Source organism: Protopterus annectens, chromosome 7.part0, assembly GCF_019279795.1.
Source record: "Protopterus annectens isolate FY-2018-M chromosome 7.part0, PAN1.0, whole genome shotgun sequence".
Taxonomy (NCBI): Eukaryota; Metazoa; Chordata; order Ceratodontiformes; family Protopteridae; genus Protopterus; species Protopterus annectens.
In genome coordinates, this window is record NC_056739.1 from 24,033,100 (window position 1) to 24,052,966 (window position 19,867).

The following is a 19,867-nucleotide window of genomic DNA, read 5'->3' on the forward strand; positions in this document are numbered from 1 at the left end:
GTATTATTTAGTGACGTCACATCTCAATAATTTGCAAGAAAACCACACATTTTACGAAGACAAGACCAAAAACATGAGACAAAAGTCTGGACATTCTGCAAAAATCTGGACAGTGGAGAGGTATGTTAACACTTTCTTTCTACTTTTCTCCAGCACCCTATTTTTTCCTGTTGGCTGATATAATTTATTATTTCAATATATTTTCATCTGTTATGTTTCTAATAGATACAGCTCATTTCCAAGTGCCTCGAGCTGCTTAACTCCAGTCTTACAGTATCTCTTGTAACACCAAATCTCCTTCACTTCTCAATGCAGTATTTTCCTGCTCTGTCTTTTACTGACTGTAGAACTATGAAAATGCATAGTGTGTGTTTAACTACTGTTTGCCTGTATGGAATCACTTCCACAAAAGTACAACAAAAACAAAAGTCCCTGAATGCCTGCAAAATCCACAAATAAGACAAAAAAAATCCAGCAGTTAGCCTCCAAACCAAAAAGACTTTAATAATCCACTAATAAACATGGAAACATACATGATTAATCATTTTTGTCCGTAGCGTTGGACATCTTCAGAAGATGAAGTGCTTAATCGCATATGTTTTCCGTGTCTATTAGTCGATTATTAAAGTCTTTTTGGTTTGGAGGCTGACTGTTGTTTTTTTTTTGCCTTCCACAAAAGCACATTTTATTGCATTTTTTCTAAATTTCTTGTCTTTATATTAGCCCCCCCCCTTTTGCAGTAGAATGAATGTCTCACTTTATATTTTTTGTTACTGTGAAGCTTTTCTTCATGGGACTCTGACAAAAAGGAGACGCTAAGCTCAGTCAGACTGTTGTGGTCAAAAAATGCAAATAAATAAATACGTAAATTTGGAAGACTAAGATATTATATGAAATAAATGTAGCCACCTACTCCAAGGCTAACCAATAATGCCTTTTTAACTATATTACCTACCCCACCCCATGCTCCAATTGAATGATTCTACCTTTTCTGATCCCAAAGCCATAGTCAATGTACTAAATGATAAATTCAGTCCAAGATTCACCCTTCCCTCTCATCTCCATGTACACTGTTTCCCTTGAATCAGTAAACCTCTCTTTTCCCCAAATCACTATGGAGTAGATCCTAAAATCTCTATTCAAAACCCAAAATGCAATAGATCTGTGAGATCAGACAATATACCAGACAGTTTCCTAGCTAGTACAAGCTACAACATTTTGAACCCCTCCTAAATGTCTACATTAGTCTCTCCACAGGTGATGTGTCTGGTCTTTGGAGAATGGTCATCATGGATCCATTCCACATTAGTGACTTCACCATTGACCCTGGCAGCTATCATCCTATTAGCTTCATCAACATCACCTATAAACTCATTAAATTATCTTGGTCAGATTCATAAAAAGTAAAATTTGTGCCCTGCAAACCCTTGACTCAAATCAGCTTGTCTCAATGAAAAACAGATCACGTCTTCTTAGTCTGGTTAATTTCTTTGAAAATGCAATAGATGCCATCAACAAAGGCCGCTGTGTGCATACTGCTTATATGAACATAGCAAATGCCTTTTTTGTGACTCCTGATATCCTCTTTGTGATTCCTGATGGCTTCATTGTGATTCCTTATACCTTTGTTGTGATTCCTGATATCTTCTTTATGATTCCTGATACCTTCATTGTAATTCCTGATACCTTCATTGTGACTCCTGATACTGGCATTATTAACAAGCTTACTAGTCTGATCATGGACTCCTATAGGTTCATAGATTCATAAGATGATACTAGGCTATTGGCCTGGAGGTACTTATAAGCCTAGCCAAGAATTTCACCCATGTTCCCTCAAATTCAGCAGATGTTTCCCCTGTCCAGCGGGTCAAAGGTGGGATCCTAGGGGTATATTTTCTATTTCCCATTCAGTCGTCCAGGTTCCTCTTAAAGAGGGCTAGAGAGGTACTCTGCTTGATATGGAGAGGGAGTCCAATCCACAGATGGGGGAGTCTTTGGGACACAAATCTATCCCGCCAACAAGTTCTATTAATGTCATAGACCAGGTTAAGGCCTTGCATGTGGGTTGCACGAGTAGAGTTTGTCTTATGGATATGCAGCAACTCCATCAAGGCTGGGTCTGAAATGGCCTTGTATGCCAGACACAGGTCACCTCTGAGCAGTCCATATGAGACTGAGTAGAGGGACAGGGCTTTTAGCCTATCTGTATTGGACAGGTGTTTGAAATCCTGGATTTTCCTGGTCAGGAACTTCTGTGGTCTCTCCAACTGCTGCATGTGCTTGGCAAGGTACATACCAAAGGGGCATTGTGCTTGATAATGGGTCTGATAAGGGAGGAGTACAGGGATGTTATGACCTCCTTATTCCTGGATGAAATACCTTTATTTATGAGGTGGGCCATGTTACTCATTGGAATGTAAATTGACTCTATTCATCCTCACTCAGTAAAAGTCTGTGGTTCCTAAGCATCTAAAGGATATGTCACTGGTCTCCTCCACTTTGGCACCTCTGTCTCTAGTGTGAAAGCAGATGTCAGTGCCTATGACTGACCAGATTTGCTGATGACTGTAAATTGGTTGTTATTACTGACTCCTCCATGGGCACTCATATCCCCAAAAATGGGCTTGCCAGAAACAATACCTGAGGTATTAATAATGGCCTTAAGCTTAATGCGAAAAACTATAGTGTAGTCATTTATGGGAAACGAGTCTGTCATACTGATTACCATATTAATGAGATGCAACTAAGATCATCTGAGTCATTATAGATCTGGGCACCTTCATCAATAATGTACTATATTTTGAGTCTCATGTATCAGTTGTATTTAGAAAATCTTGTTAAAATATCAGGTACCGTGTTCCAGAGTCCTGAAAGGTGGAGATCTAATGGCTAAAATTCAGACTTACATATATTAAATCAGCGATTGCAATTTCTCACAATATTCATAGGTTCATATGTAAGTATTAAGCTAGCAACCTTTGTGGGCCATTTTAAACCTAGCCAATTTCTGTTTTTTACTTGAATTAAACTATCCCATAGAGATTGGTGTTACCCATCCAATGGTCAGTAATTATATAGCACCACTAATGAGAATAATTGGGATCATAGCATAGATGATTTGAAGGGACCCATGCATGGGATAAAGCATTTAGGAGCTGCCTCTGTCCACTAGTGGTACAGGGGGCAGTTGTGTGGTAAATCTTTTGTTTCACATCCAAGTTAACCTTGAATTTAGACAGGAATGAACTTTGTTTTATGTGGCTGAGGAGTCGGTTGCAGAGCAGCAGTATCCTCTGTGAGATAAATCTGTCCCTCCAAACCATTCTGTTGATGTTACAGAAGCGGTTTAGATCCATAGACTGAGTACTTCTGATGCCATTTGACTTGCTGATTTGCAGTAAATCCATCAGTAATGCATCAGAGGATGCCTTGTATGCCAGACACAGGTTACCTCTTAGCAATTGGTAGGATACTGATTATAGTGACAGGGCTTTCCATGTAGAACATGTTGTTTAGGTCTTGTAACCTTGTAGTAGGGATTCTCTGTGGGCATTCGAGTTGTTGCATCTGTCTGGACAGATACATTCTCTTATCACATATAAATATATTAAATATTAAAGACATATATATTCTCTTATCAGATAGATTCCCTTTTCTCTAAGGTATTGTTACCTTGGGTTTGGCATATATTAACTTTAGGCGGTACAGGGTGGCTATCCCCTTCAAAAAAAAAAAAAAAAAAAAAAAGTTTAATGGAGAAGGTGATGAATGTTTTTTTTTTTTTTGTGGTCTAACAAAACTCAGCAATGGGAGTCTGGAGAGTTCAACTGGAAAACACCTTTCTACATTTTCCTATTAATTATCTAAGGTATATTTTCCATATCCAAGACAATCATAATCTTTCTCTATTCTTCCATCATCAGGCCAGTCTTAGAATACAATGCACCATCTGTAATATAGACTTCAGTGTTTTCAAACTAAAAAATAAATAAATTAATAAATAAATCAAATGAATACGTTTCCTTAGTTACCCAGGGAGACTAAAAACCATCTCATCTTTCTTTGTTTCATACTGACTTCTATGTGGTGGTGGTCTCTGCCTTGCTTTCTGGGCTGTGAAAGATCCTGTACTACCAGACCACCTCCACAACCTCAGAAAAACTAGTAATGCTAAAAACACTTGTTTCAAAGACCTCAGCCTTCATTGCAACATAAACAGTATTGCTTGCAGAGAAAGATTCCAAAGCACAAACATCCCCTACCTAATGGAGCAAGTCCTTCTTGCATGCCAAACAATGAGACACATTTGTCACCTTCAAATACTGCCTTGACAATCAGATGGGTATCTGCAAATTTACTCAAGGGATATCAATATGGCCTTGATTGAGTCAGGTACAAAATCTAGCTACCAAAATCACTGTGTTGCATGCCTAGGGTCTAGATGTTCATCCATGCCACCTGTCTAGTAAGAACATATGATACAAAAAGCAAAAAAGAACTTGGAACATGATCACGTCATAATCTTTTCTCCTGCACCAAGCTGGGATAAGGCAGGACTGTGACTCCTCCAACATAAGCCCCATCAGTGGAATGTACACGGACTCATGTCAGCATACAGAAGACATGTGCAGACGGTCCAGGGCCAGCTCACAACCATGTACCTTCAAGTGTCCATGCAAGAATCAGACAAAAGTCTGTCCCAATCTCATAGATCTCCATAGTACCCTACCTTCACCAAGTCCATTTGGGCATGGCCTCTGAAGTTTCCTTTCCAGGTTAGAAAATATAAAGTAGCTGAGTAGTATAACTGGCCCACTGTTACTGACAGGAATGGAGAACGTGTGTCTGTGGTGAACATTGTTTGTACAACTGACAACAGCGCAATGGCTTTATCCTCAAAAGCAAACATTACTGTTTTGTCTATTATGCAAACAGTATTTCTTAAATAATCATAAATCCTAGGAGTGTGAACTTCTCAAAAAGTAAAGCCAAGGATCATAGGTATAGGCCAGATGAGCACTCACTTCAGAAAAGGGGTATGGCCTTATGCTTTCTTGATTAAAAAGAAACCACACTATCTGTAACATACAAACAGCAGAGGCCAAAAGTATATATAATCTAAAATGTCTGAAGTTTTGCCTTAAAAACAGTCAACAGCAGAGCATCCCTCTAGTGGGGGTATCATTGATTTAGTGCTGAAAGGGAACCTAATTACAAGGGAAGAGCCAATGTGCATCATGGGTATGACTATAGACTAATAGCTATTACCTATATCCATATCCATAGCTGTGGCTTGGCCCCATAATGAAGCAGCATGCATTCTCACCTAAAGAATACATTTTATTCTGAACTCTGGCATAAACTGTGCATACACTCGGAGTATTAGATCAAGATTTCATTGGACATCTTAGTGGCCAAGGGTAATGAGTCTATATCACATAGTTGAAGTATGACAACTTTGACATGATATGGTCGAAACCATAAGTTCGAAGTTGTCATACTTCGATTGTAAAAAAAAATAAAATAAAAACAAAAAGAATGTACCTGAGGATTGTAAGCAGGGGAGCAAGCCTTTCCCCTTTACTGCACTGTAGGGCGACCTCAGAGGTGGTACATTTATAGAGTGGGGGGTGTGGGGGGGCTTGCCCCCCTGCATACAACCTTTTATTTTGTTTTCCCTTTTTTTTTTATTTTGTTACACATAGTCGAAGTTCTGTAACTTCAGACATGTGTGTTCATATATATGGTAGTCAAAGTTATAGAACTTCGACTATGTGATATAGACCCAAGGTAACTGCATGTGGAGCACATAACTTCATGCTTAAAGCTAACAAACTGAGCAAGATCCAGGAAAGGCACCCATGAAAAATGTTGCAGCCCTATGTGACCACCAAACAATGAGGGAGCTGTAATGGGAAGCCCCAAGAATTCTAAACTGGAGCTGCTTCTCATCTCAAAGGGTGGTGCATAGGGATTTCTCTCCATTTATGTTTTAGCAGTGGAAGCCAAATCTGGGAAGGTTCTTAACTCAGAGGAAACATATAGGGTAAGCTCTTCCTAGGAATGATGCCTTTCCAATGCTGACTGGAGGAAGACATTGTGGGGACCATGATACAAAAATACCCCAAGACCTAAACACCATCAAGGATCTATAGAGGTGCAGGAGGAGAAAGGGATCCTGAGAAGCTCTACAGGAAAGGAGGGATGTTCAGGTGAAGAATGAGACAAAAGTCTCTCTCCCATTCTGATATGGAGGATCTTGGGAGAAATCTGTCCTCTTTCTAAACATGGGACAGCCTCTATTGTCTCTTACTTGAGTAGTAGAGTTTGGCCTGTCCCAAAAGTTCCAATGTGCTGGAACAACCTGAAAAGGATAAAAGATATAGAGGACCAGAGGATAATGAGGCTGGCTAATACTGACTCATTCCCAGTTTCCCTGACTCCAAAGGATGGCTCTTCTAACTGGGGTAAACCTGAGTCTTCTCTTTAAGGGATGGAATAAGAAGGCCAGTAAAGAAGATACATAGAGGTTCTCAAATGGCACATAGTAGGAGATATCAAAAGATGTGTACCCTTGCTCTTATGTTCATGACAGTGCTTTCTTCATAGAAGAACAAATGGGCTCTCAAAAGAAGGGAAGCAGTCTCTTCACCAGGGAGCGGGACCTCCATCCTTTTAAGCCATTAGTCAAGAAACTGAGATGACTGCCTCAAGAGCAATTCATCCATGAGAGAGCTGAGAATATAGCAATTATTCAGTTCTACACCAGTACGCACATGGGTCTATATCATGCGATCACAAGACCAAGATCGAGACTGAAAAGATCGATTCTCAGAACATAAAACTGGCTTCTCCTGTGGAAGCTGGTATTTTTTGAGGTAGTGTGTTTGCCCTTTCTCAACAGTGGAGCAGTCTCTGAGACAACAACTCTTGTACATCATTGAATAAAGATGTGGTCAAATCCATAAAATGACTGCTTTTTTTTCCTCTGGAAAGAGGACTTTACTTATTTTGGTAAGTTTTGTTAAGGCCAGGGTCTGCCAGTCTGAACAGTCATCCTTATTCCTAATCTTACACAAGAAGAATAATCCGCTGCACTGAGTTCTGGTGTACGTTAATCACATGTCGTTTGCTCTTTTTATAGATCTCTGAATATAGAAAAAAAATGTGTCTTATCTTTTTCATCTGGCATCATTTATTTATGACTTTTCTGTTCCTGGAAGCTTTCAGCATCATTTTGTAACGTGAATACTTCGAAGGGTGATCGCAGGTTTATTATGTCCTTACATAAACCAACAATCCTTTTTACAGAGATTGTTTATGAGACACCGTATTCTGTGACAACAGCCTCTGTTAAGAAGTTAGACTGGGAAGGATTTATTGATGGCGTCACCTATTTCTTTGTAATCCTGTCTAATAAGCAGAGGGCTGCCAGAGTATAAGAAAGTACATGTAGAATATTTATATAATTATGTAAGTGTTCCAATTTTAATCTGACAAAAATATGTCTAACATTCCAGTCTTTCATATTTCCACTGTCTTCATGATCACAGGTTTGATTTTTTTTTTAGTGGGATTGACTGCTGTGCACCAAGCTATAGCTCAGTAGACTTGTCTCATACACAGTATTTTAAATTCGAAGTGGCCTTTGCAAAGCATTAAAAGTTAAAACTAGAAAATGATACAGCAGAATTTCTTTTTATCTAGAAGAGAGAAACCCAGGTGTCAATATTCAGTGTCTGGACCACTTTTTGCTGTGAGCTGAAAATAATTGACATAAACTGCTACAGCTGTGACTGACCTGCACAAACCTTGCACATCTGCAGCAAATCTGTTTGACACACTGTCAGACATAATATACAGTGTAGCCTGGCTTTGTGTATGCTTGTCAGAGTGTGAAAATCCACTCAGTTTCATTAAATCATTTTAACATTTGCAGCACCTGTACCTCACCTGGTTTCATAGTTTATTAGTTATTTCTGTCATTTGCAATTGGAAGTGTTTGTGTAACATGAATCACTACTTACAAGCACAAATAGTAGGACTGCTGCTGTAAATCAGACACATGTCTCAAATGGGAAGAAATTACTTGTTGTGTAGGTGTTAACTCTTAATAGTTCACATTAGAGAAACTAATAATATGCTACTGCTTTTTTTGTCTTTACTAATGATTCCAGAGTGTATTTATTTGACTATTACTTTAGCTGTTCTTCTTCTTCTTTCAGCATTTCCCGGTTAGGGGTCGCCACAGCGGATCACCTGTCCGCTCATGATTGGCAGTGGAGTTTTACAGTGTTGAGTTGCCAGCCAGGCGCCCAACCTTCCGCAGAAGGCACACACGCACACACACACACACACACACACACACACACACACACACACACACACACACACGCCTACACACACACACACACACACACACACACACACACACACACACACACACACACACACGCACACACACACACACACACACACACACACACACACACACACACACACACACACACACACTCATGCCTAGGGCCAATTTAGAGTGTCCAATCCACCTACGGCATGTCTTTGGGATGTGGGAGGATACCGGAGCACCCGGAGGAATCCCACGCGACCATAGGGAGAACATGCAGACTCCGCACAGAAGGCACCCCTGCCGAGGATCGAACTGGAGAACCTCTTGCTGTGAGGTGGCAAAGCTAACCACAGAAATGTTTATAGAGGGGATTTGGAAATGAATGTTCCTATGCGGCATTTTAAATCAATAAAATGTAATACACGCAGGTCACATATGGAATGCTACTTTATTTTCTTAAGCAGAACAATTTGTAAATAAAAAAGATGTAAGAAGTCTACTAAAGTTACACAACAGCTTTAAAGTCTTCTTCACTCTGTATGAGTAATGTCACCCTGCAGTCAACTCTGTTCATCTTCCCAATACCTCATTTCCATCTATTCTCCTCCCAACGTCTTATACCTTCTGTCTTCTCCAACTTCATACTTTAGTTACCGTTTTTCGTCCCCTAACCATCCTTTTCATTTACCTTCTTATAAACTGTATCCTAATTTTTCTCTAACCCTGTTTCCTTCCATACTTGTGCTATCACCAATGTAACCAGTCCTGACACGTATTGCAATTTCACAGTCTCCCTCTTATTCAAGCATGACTTTTCTTCTACCACAGAAAAAAGACTTTGGACCAGGTAACCACAGTGCCCCTTGATAATCTCCTTGCTTTACTGCAAAGCCACTGCATATGCATATTGTCAGCCCCTCCTCCCCACATTTGCAACATATTGCATGCTGTCATGAGCATCAATATCATCATCATAATCACCATCATCACCATCATCACCATCATCTACCTTCTTTTTCCCATTTTTCTACACAAGGTTGAGGTGGTATTAACTGCCACCAAATCTCTCAATTCTGTGCTCCACTCCTACCTTCTTCAACCTTCATGCCTGAGTGTTGCAGGTATTCTCTTTCACACTGCATCTACCTGTTGGCTGGACATGTTCATTTCCTTTTGTCTTCTTCCTATCTCATCCAAATTGTCTTCTGCTTTCATGTACATGTTACCAAACCACTGTACTCTGCTGTCCTTGATCTTCTCCGCAGTTGGGGCTATTTTACTTTCTGTCCCATCATGTGCATCCTACCGCCCATCTCAGTCACTTCATCTCCATCATCTCAAGCTTCTTCAGATGCTCTGCCTTCACTGCCCAGATTTCAGTACCATGCAGACGTACTGGTTGCACCACTGTTTTATATGCCCTACTTCTCAGCTTCTTTGGCATTCTTCTGTCATGTATTCCCTCTGACATGCTGCTGTAGTTGGCTGCAGTATCTCAGATTCTAACTTTAACCTCCTTAGTCGGACTTCCCTTCTCCTCATCCACCCCTCACAAATACATGAAGCTGCCAACATGCTCCATTATTTTCCTTTCTAGCTCATTTTCTGTTCCTTCTTTTCCCCATTTGCTGACATAATAATTGCCTTGTCTATACTTAGGTTCATCTCATAAAGTTTTGCAATCCATTTCCATTTCATATTTTCCTGTTCAGAATCTTTTTGTAATGACACATCATCTGCATACAATAGCTTTGTTTATCTGTCCCCAGCGGCCTGTTTTCTAATGTAGTTCATGAACAACAGTGGCTTAAGAGCTGAACCCTGATGCACACCCACTCCTACTGGGAATTGCTCTGTGACTCTGAACAGTTTGTACTTGTGTCACTGGGTCCTAGTACATAGCCTGCCAGTATTTCCAGTACTTTGAACCACAACAGGACTGCCCAAACTAGCCTTCTTGTGACTTTGTCAAATGCTTTCTTAAAGTCTAAGAACGCCTAGTTGGACTCTTTCTTTATCTACAACTTCTTCCCTATTGTTTGTCTCATTGCAAACATCAAGTCAGTTGTGCTGCATCCTGACATGACTATGAACTGAAAGAGAGTCCATGCACAAAATGACTAATAACCTAAAAGTGAGGTCCTATCCAATCTGAAACCCAACTCTGGTAACCATTTGATGTAGTTTGGACGAAAGTGCTTAACTTTATTATTAAACTCGTGTGACTGTTTTCATTTACTTCTGGGCTGCATTTCCTTTGGATTACAGTTTTTAGCAGCAACTGGTTACCAGAATTGCAGTTTAGATCAGCTAGGACCTTGCTTTTAGTGAATATTGTGCATTTATCATTCAACGTTTCCAACACTTTCATACAGTGTAATTGAAGTGTAATACCTTTGTACTACCCACTGATGTGCATGCCACCTTAGTTCTTGTACACTGGTACAGGAATGCTTATTCTCCAGTAATTTGGGATATGCTTTTCTCTCCAAACTTTGCCTACCAAGCTATTCACCCTGTCAATTAATTATATCTATCTGGTTTGTTTCTAATATCTCTCTTACTAAAGGATAAACCGTTATAACTATTCACCCCATCAGTCTGTCTGGTTTGTTTCTAGTATCTCCTTTATTAAAGGATAAGCCTTTATAACTAAATATTTCTTTCTTCTAGGGACCTTAAAACATATCCACCCTTTTTGCCTTCTCCTAATCTAATTACTACTGATTTTTTGGGTAGAAGCAAAGATAAAATTCATCTCCAAAGCTAACAAAACTGCAGCACCCAGGCAATATCTTATACATATCTTCCAACAAAATCAATAAATCATCTGCAAACATAGTCACTGTTAAATCCATCCCCACTTCATATTCAAAAAAAAAAAAATCTGTGAATCACTGGAATCTCATAGGCTCATACGTAACTACTAGTCTAACTGCACTTTCGGGCCATGTTAAGCCGAAATAATTTCCATTTTGCAACTTGAATTAACCTATCCCATTTGGTGGTAGATTGGCCTTGGACATCATATGGTTGATAATTATATATCACCCCTATTTAGAATAACTGGGATCATGCAATACATAATTTGAGGGGATACATCCAGGGGAATAAAACATTTAGGAGCTGTCACTGTCCATTAGTAGTACAGGGGACAGACCTCAGAGCCAATTGTTCCATAATAAGAAAAATAGTAACAGAAAGAGCAATCATTCTTGCCTCGCCACTGTTACCATTTCAGTTTGATGAGAGATACTGCTATTAAATGCAATGTCCTTTATATAACGCTATAATTCCTGCATCTGTCTCTTCTGTCACTTGACTCATATTTTTAATGCAAACCCCCAGTTCACTGTATCCATAAATACAGCTCTTGCTTTTGGTCATGATTCTGTCTCTGCTCACGTAATACAGTTCAGTAGCCCTCACCAGTGGTCCACTGTAGACTGCCCCTTAAAAAACGAATCTGGCTATCTTTAGTAACCTGTAGATGTATTCCCTCATTTTGTGCTGATATCACCTGTGCATAGTATCTGCATTACATACATATCTCAGTCCATAGTCTTCTGTGTTCTCTGGTTGCCATTTCATTTTAGTAACACGGTACTATCATTTCTTCCATTAACTCTGGTCTCTCCTATGCCCTGTAGCCCATGAGTCTAGATCTCCAAACAGCTTTAATTCCATCCAATTATCTGATTCATCAGCACTGCTATAACATTCCATAATTTATTCTATGCCCACTGTTTTACAATAATCAGTTGGGGATCTCTCTGCCCCCCATCCACATTCACTTAATTCTATCTAAAGCCTTGTGTCCCTTTTTGTTTATGTAACTTTCCTAATTCCTCTTTCTTCATATAGTTTTCTTCTCACTCATCAACTATCTCTTAGTGGGGCTTCCCTCTACTACTCCAAGTCGAATTAACTCTAGGCAAAATACCCACATCATTGCTAGCTATAGGTCCCCCACCATGAGCCAAGAAAGGCACACCACCTACCTGGACGTACTGGAATCACTCACCATACAGCCCAACACCTTGGTCATGGGTGATTTCAGTTATCCTTTCATCAACTGGGTGACATACGCAAGTGCAAACACACTTTCCCAGAGGTTCCTGGACTTTGTTAATTCAAATGTTCTGGAATAGATAGTCTGCACCACCACAAGGGGCTCAAATGTCCTAGACATAGTACTCACCAACATGGGGAGTCACTGCACTCCCCCCTTGTGTGATCTCTTCCCTGATAAGGTCGGACCATAAAACTGTCTATTTGAAGTAACTACTGGACCTGGCACCTCCACAGGAGCAAAAAACTGGAGAACTTTTCCAAAGCTGACTTCAGACCATTAAGCGATGTTATAAAAAGTTTCATACCCCTGCACTCACAGACAACAATGACTCCTATGCAGAGGTGTACTCAGGTGTCCTGTACAAACACTTAAGCAGCTGTATAGACTCTGCTGTACCTAAATGGATTAAAACCAGGTCCTCCTGAAAAACAAGCCACCCTGGTGGACCTCAAGTATAAACAGGTTATGTAACAAGGGGAAGAAATTGATGTCTAAGATTAATGGAGAACTGACTCAGCAGAGGAAGAGTTCTCTTCTTAGCTTGAACAAGCAAATCAAAAATCTTGTGAAATCCTCTAAAGCTAAGTATGGAGCTAAAATAGCATCCCTAGCTAAGGAAATCATAAGGCATTATTTAATTATGTTTGAAACCTAAAAGAGAATGCCTAGCTTTGTGCAGAACTGGTAATAGATGGCACCACTCATACTGCACTGAGGAAATCACCAACCTGCTAGCTGACAGATTTGGTGCAAACTTCACCCCCCTGGCCCCGCCGACTATACCACTAAGCATACGTGACACCATTCCTCTGCCTAGTATTTCTAGAGATCAGGTCTTATCTGTGCTCTCTAAGGCCAAAAACATAGCCTCAATGGGACCAGATAACATCCCATGATGCTTATTAAGCAATCTAAAACAGGACCTAGCAGGTCCACTTAGTGCAAAGCCTTTGGCTTTGTTCTAGTGGAGTGGAGAACAGCAATCCCCTTGCACAATGGGACCCATCAATAGACCCTGGGAACTATAAACCCATAAGTCTAACCTGTTTCATCTGCAAGGCCATGGAAGTAATCATCATGGACCTTATAAACAACAACATAGATGACCTTCAAACTCTAGATCCAACCCAGTTTGGCTTAGATAAGGTAGATCATGTTTATTAAACTTAGTGGACTTCTTTGAAAAAGTCACTAAAGCCTTGGACCAAGTTAAGACAGTGCATGCCGCCTATCTTGTCCTCACCAGGGCTTTTGACACAATTCCCCACTCAGTTATCATTGAAAAACTCTCTCAGTTAGGAATGAACATGGTAATTAGGACTGTCCACAGAAATTCATGCTATATAACAGAATTAAATAGGATATATTACTGTGCAACTAATTTAATAAAAGATAAGTCTTACCACAAAAATACAGGGTAGTCAGGGAAAAGAAGGGGATAAATCAAATGCCATCATGGAAGTACCAAACAGAGAAAATTATAAAGCAATTAAGACAAGAAGTGTCACTGTTAGAAGAGTATAGAAGAGGGAACAGATCAACAAAAATACTCAGAAAGACAGATGTGATAAAAGCAATGCACAGCATCAGAACAGATCAGGATCTATCGTGCACTATTGCAAATAAAAAACTAAAAATATCAGCACAGGCAGAAAAAAAATAGAAGATACACAGTTAAAGATAAAGGAAAAGTACAAAATAAGCAACTTATTGATGACCCAAAAAAGTTTTATAGACAAATGGGAAATAAGGTAAAGGGAGTCAAAACACCACCCGAAAAAGAAGAAATAGATACATTTTGGAGAAATATTTATGAAGACGCTGTGGAACATAACAAAGATGCTAAATGGACAGAAGTAAAAGAAAGAATAAGAAGTTCAAATGTACAGGGTATGCAAAGGGCTGAAGTAATAGTCAGAGAAACTGAAACAAAGTTAAGAAAAACTGCTAATTAGAAAACCCCAGGCCCAGAAGCAGTACCTAACTTCTGGTTAAAAGTGTTAACATCTTTACATGAAGATTTAGCCATGAGTAAGAACTATGTATATGCACACCTTGAACAGACACCAGCTGGTTAGCAACAGGAACAATTATGCTCCTACTTAAGAGTGAACCTGCAAGCTGTCCTAAAACTATAGACCAATAACTTGCCTTCTGATGATGTATAAACTATACACTGGAATTGATGCTGACAGAGTTTATAGTCATTTAGAAGAAAACTCAATCATTTCATGTTAAATAAAGTCATAATGGGTAAAATAAGTTGTGTATGTAGTTACTCTTCTATGTGTGAACACAATTAAAAAATGATAGTTTGCTTTGAACTATATTTTGATTAGATTGCCTATTAAGCTAGATATATAAATTTCAGTTTAAATATGCCCAGCTCAATTATTTTCAAATAAACTTGTTGTTGTTGTTTGTCTTTCAGCTTTTCCTGGTTAGGGGTCGCCACAGCGGAACTCCGGTCCGCTAATGATTGGCAGTAGATTTTCACGAACGCCAAGGTGCCAGCTCGATGTCCAACCTTCAATGAAGGCACGCCCATTTACGCATGTCTTTTGAACGCCCATCCAACTGTAGGGAGGACATGCAGACTCCACACAGAAGGCACTCCCTGCACTCCAGCCGAGAATCGAACGGGAGAACCTCTTGCTGTGAGGCAACAATGCTACCGCTGCACCACCAAATGAACAAAGGGTTAGAATGCATATCTTTTATAGATGCTTTGTTTGGGCATGCTATGGGTGATGTTGTTTTATTGCTGGGACTTACAATGACAGAGACCTTTTGTATTATAGTTGTTAATATTTCTTTAACCTTTCTTTCAGGTAGTAGGCTAGTGTGGGTATGCACGGGGGCGGGGTCTGAAAGGGAGTGATGTCACACTTGTAAACACACTATTGATATGTACAAAAAATTCTAATAATTTTGAAATGTTATTTTGTCCCTATATATATATATATATATATATATATATATATATATATATCCTCTTATTCTGAAAGCCAGCAATCTGCATATTATACCCTTTAGATGATCTCTGCGGATTCATGGAATGTAAAGGGCTTACAAGATAAGAAAAAAAGAATCTATTAATGCACTTAATTTTTAAATCTAAGGCAGAGATAACTTTCATACAAGAAACGCATATGTTGAAAGGGCAATGGGAGAAAGATACAAAAAAAATGGGTGAAATATATTGTTGCTGTTGGTGACAGTACAGCTTCTAGGGGAGTTGCCATAGTGGTTAAAAAATCGTTTGATAGATATAAATTGAAAGGTAGCTGTGACCCAAATGGTAGATGGTGTTATTTTACTTGTGAACTGCCACTGTTTAAAAAACCTTTCTTAGTCCTGAATGTTTATGCCCCATGTTTGCATCAAATAACCTATCTATATGAGATATACAGAATCTTAGAGAACTATCCTAATTACCTCTATATCATAGGAGGTGACTGGAATATGTTAATTAATCCAGAACTTGATAGGACAAATAGCAATAACAAGCAATCGGTTCAGCTTACTACACTAATAGCTGAAATAATGGAAGATTTTAAGTTAGTTGACCCATTTGAAAATTGTAGAAATAGTATAACTACTAGTAAATTCACTTATTATTCACCATACCACAAGTCTTGGTCTAGGACAGATGTATTTTTAATATCTGAAATCTTATTAAATAATACAGTCACATACAATAGTGAACCTAGGACAATATCAGATCATGCAAAGATAAATATTACACTAAAGTTGGGGAGCTCAATGCAAGGACCCCAAACAACCAAAATAAAGCAACTAAATTATAATAACAAATCTTTAGAGATGGATAGAGAGATCATAGTGGCTTTTGAAGAGATGTACCAAAAACTGGGTCTATATTAGAACATCGAAGTTTCAAAACTTCGAATGTTCTAATGTCGAACCCTATTCATCGAAAGCTGAAAACATCGAACATACAGAACAGCGAATTTTTTCCTAGGGAAAAAAATTTGCTGTTCCAAAACACATACACACAACACAAGCACACCAAACAAACAGAAATCCACACACATACACCTAAAATCTTACACCTAACCCTACACTAAACTATACACACACCACTAACTATCCACTTACCTTAACCCAAACCCTAACCCTAAGGTCCGTCACTATCACACACTCACCTCACCCGTGCCCTAACCCTAACTCACCTACCCCACCCTAATCCTCATGTCCACACATTCGCACACTTACCTGACCCGCACCCTAACCCTAACTCACCCTAATCCTCACGTCCACACAATCACACAAATATCTAACCCACGCCCTAACCCTAACTCACCTAACCCGCCCTAACCCTCACGTCCACACAATCGCACACATACCTAACCTGCACCCTAACCCTAACTAACCTAACCCACACTCAATCGCACACTTACCTGAACCCGACCCGTAACTTTCCACCACAGCACTGAAAATACCGAAGCAACAGAAACGGACAACTGAATTCTTTCCCTAGGAAAAAATTTGGTTTTCTGTTGCTTCAATATTTTCAGCTTTCGCTGAATAGGGTTCGATATTAGAACATTCAAAGTTTTGAAACTTTGATGTTCTAATATAGACCCCCAAAAACTATATGGTCCCCACGACCGGTTTAATGAGTCATTATTTCATCAATTTACCGAAGAGTTACAATTTTCAGTACTAAATGAGTCACACATAAATAATCTTAAAGCTCCCTTAAGTGTAGAAGAAATCATTGCTCCTGTAAATAAGTTGAAACCACCTGGCTGAAATCACCAGGGCCTGATGGTTACGTGGCGGAATTTTACAAGACTTTCAAGAAACAGTTAACTCCAGTACTATTGAAAGTATACAGATACATAAAGTATGGTACCAAAGACCTGTATATCAATAACTCAAAAACTATATTTATACCAAAACTCAAATCTGATGCATCAAACCAAAACAAGTACAGGCCGATAACACTCATAAATATTGATATTAAAATTCTTTCTACAATACTAGCTAGTAGACTCAAACAAATCCTACCTCACATTATATCTTCTGAGCAACTAGGCTTTATGAACAACAGACAAATATATGACAACACACTTACTATTGTTTCAATCATTAGTTTAAAAGCGAATGATAAATGCCCTAGCTATGCACTGTCAGTAGATGCAACCAAAGCTTTTGATAGAGTAAATTTTGATTTTTTATTAAATATACTAAAGAAATTTAGTATTCTTGAGGACTATATAAACATGGTTAGGGCTCTATACAAAAATGCCATGACAACACTGTCTATAGATAAAAAGCAAGCAAATGCTATTTAAATAGTGAACTGTACAAGGCAAGGATGACCATACTGCGGTGATGGTGCTGCGGTAGCGTTGTCGCCTCACAGTAAGACGGTGTCCGGTTCAGTTCTTAGCTAGAGCATCTTCTGCATGGAGACATGTGTGAGTGGGCGTACCTTCGTTGAAGGTTGTGAGTCAGAGCTGGCAACTCGGCACGTAAAAGTCTACTGCCAATCATTAGCGGACCGGAGTTCAGCTGTGGCGACCCCTAACCGGGAAAAGCCAAAAGACGCAACAACAACAAGGCAAGGATGCCCACTGTCACCTTACCTGTTCAATAGATACAGAGAACCTACCTCTGCTGCTTAAAATATCACAAAGAACTTACCACCATATTATGAATATTTCCAAAGTCCCAATCAAATATACAGCTTTTGCTGATGATTCTTTTTCTTATTTCGGCTGCTCCCGTTAGGGGTCGCCACAGCAGATCAACTGATGCCATTTCTTCCTGTCCTCTGTATCTTGCTCTGTTACACCTACCACCTGCATGTCCTCTCTCACCACATCCATAAACCTTATCTTAGGCCTCCCTCTTTTCCTGTTACCTGGCAGCTTCATCCTTAGCATATTTTTCCCAATATACTCTGCATCCCTCCTCAGCACATGTCCAAACCAATGCAATCTTGCCTCTCTGGCTTTGTCTCCAAACCTTCCAACCTGGGCTGACCCTCTAATATACTTATTCCTAATCCTGTCCATCCTCGTCACACCCAGTGCAAATCTTAACATCTTCAACTCTGCCACGTCAAGCTCTGACTCCTGCCTTTTTGTCAATGCCACTGTCTCCAACCCATATAACATAGTTGGTCTCACTACCCTCTTGTAGACCTTCCCTTTCACTCTTACTAGTAGTTGTCTGTCACAAATCACTCCTGACACTCTTCTCCACCCACTCCATCTTGCCTGTACTCTCTTCTTCACCTCCCTTCCACACTCACCATTACTCTGAACTGTTGATCCCTAGTACTTAAACTCATTCACCTTCACCACCTGTACTCCCTGCATCCTCACCATTCCTCTATCCTCCCTCTTATTCACACACATATATTCTGTCTTAGTCCTGCTGACCTTCATTCCTCTCCACCTCTCCAGGGTCTCCTCCGCCTGTTCTCTACTCTCACTACAGATCACAATGTCATCTGCAAACATCATAGTCCACGGGGACTCCTGTCTGATCTCATCTGTCAACCTATCCATCACCATTGCAAATAAGAAGCAAGAGAAATGTATCACTCACTACTAATGCGATGGCTAGTAATGGAAAACTATATAGAAAAATCAAGCCGTAGCTCCACAGCTGTCATAAAATCTTTACAGTAAACTTTTAATGTAAAAACCTTTTGGTCCAAATACATAAATAAATTCACCAGAAATCCAATTTCTAAAGACCATTCGGTCCTATTTATTAAAATATAATATTAAAACTCAGCTTTTCAGCACATGTAGAATAAATTCAGGTCAGAATTTGTCGCCAAAAAAATATATTGAATTCACAGATAAAAAGTGCTTAGTTGTTGCTAGTTCTTCATAAATGTCAGCGATTGTGGTTATTTAGTAGTTCAAGCAGAATTGCGACATCCACAGATCAACGCTTAGAAAGCAGTTTGAATTCACAAAGTGCAAAATGCTCAGTATTTCTAATACTGCGTGAATAATCAGTAATAGTAGCTGCTGACAATAATGCTGTCGCCCACAAATTCTTCGTTGGTTGTTGGCCTTTATAACCAATGCCGGCAAGGTTAACAAAGTTCTGTAAACTTAAACACAACTAAATGCCTTGTCTCCTCGTGTGTAAAATACAGTTGAAGTTGTGTAGCAGTCCCAAATAACACAATTCCTTGAATATAAAATGCAGTTATAGTTGATTCAGTTGTCTAGTAGTCCCAAATAACACGATAAGCGCTTTTGGTATCACCTTCTTCAGATCATATGAAACAGGGACTTCATCTTTTCTTTTTAATACAAGTTTCAACCAATAAACTTCTAGATGCTGTATGGCGCCTTTTGTTTAAAAATTATTGCAGCCAATGAACTCCCTGCTAATGCAACACACCTCCTCTTCAAATGAATCTCTATCTCCAGATATTCGGTAGA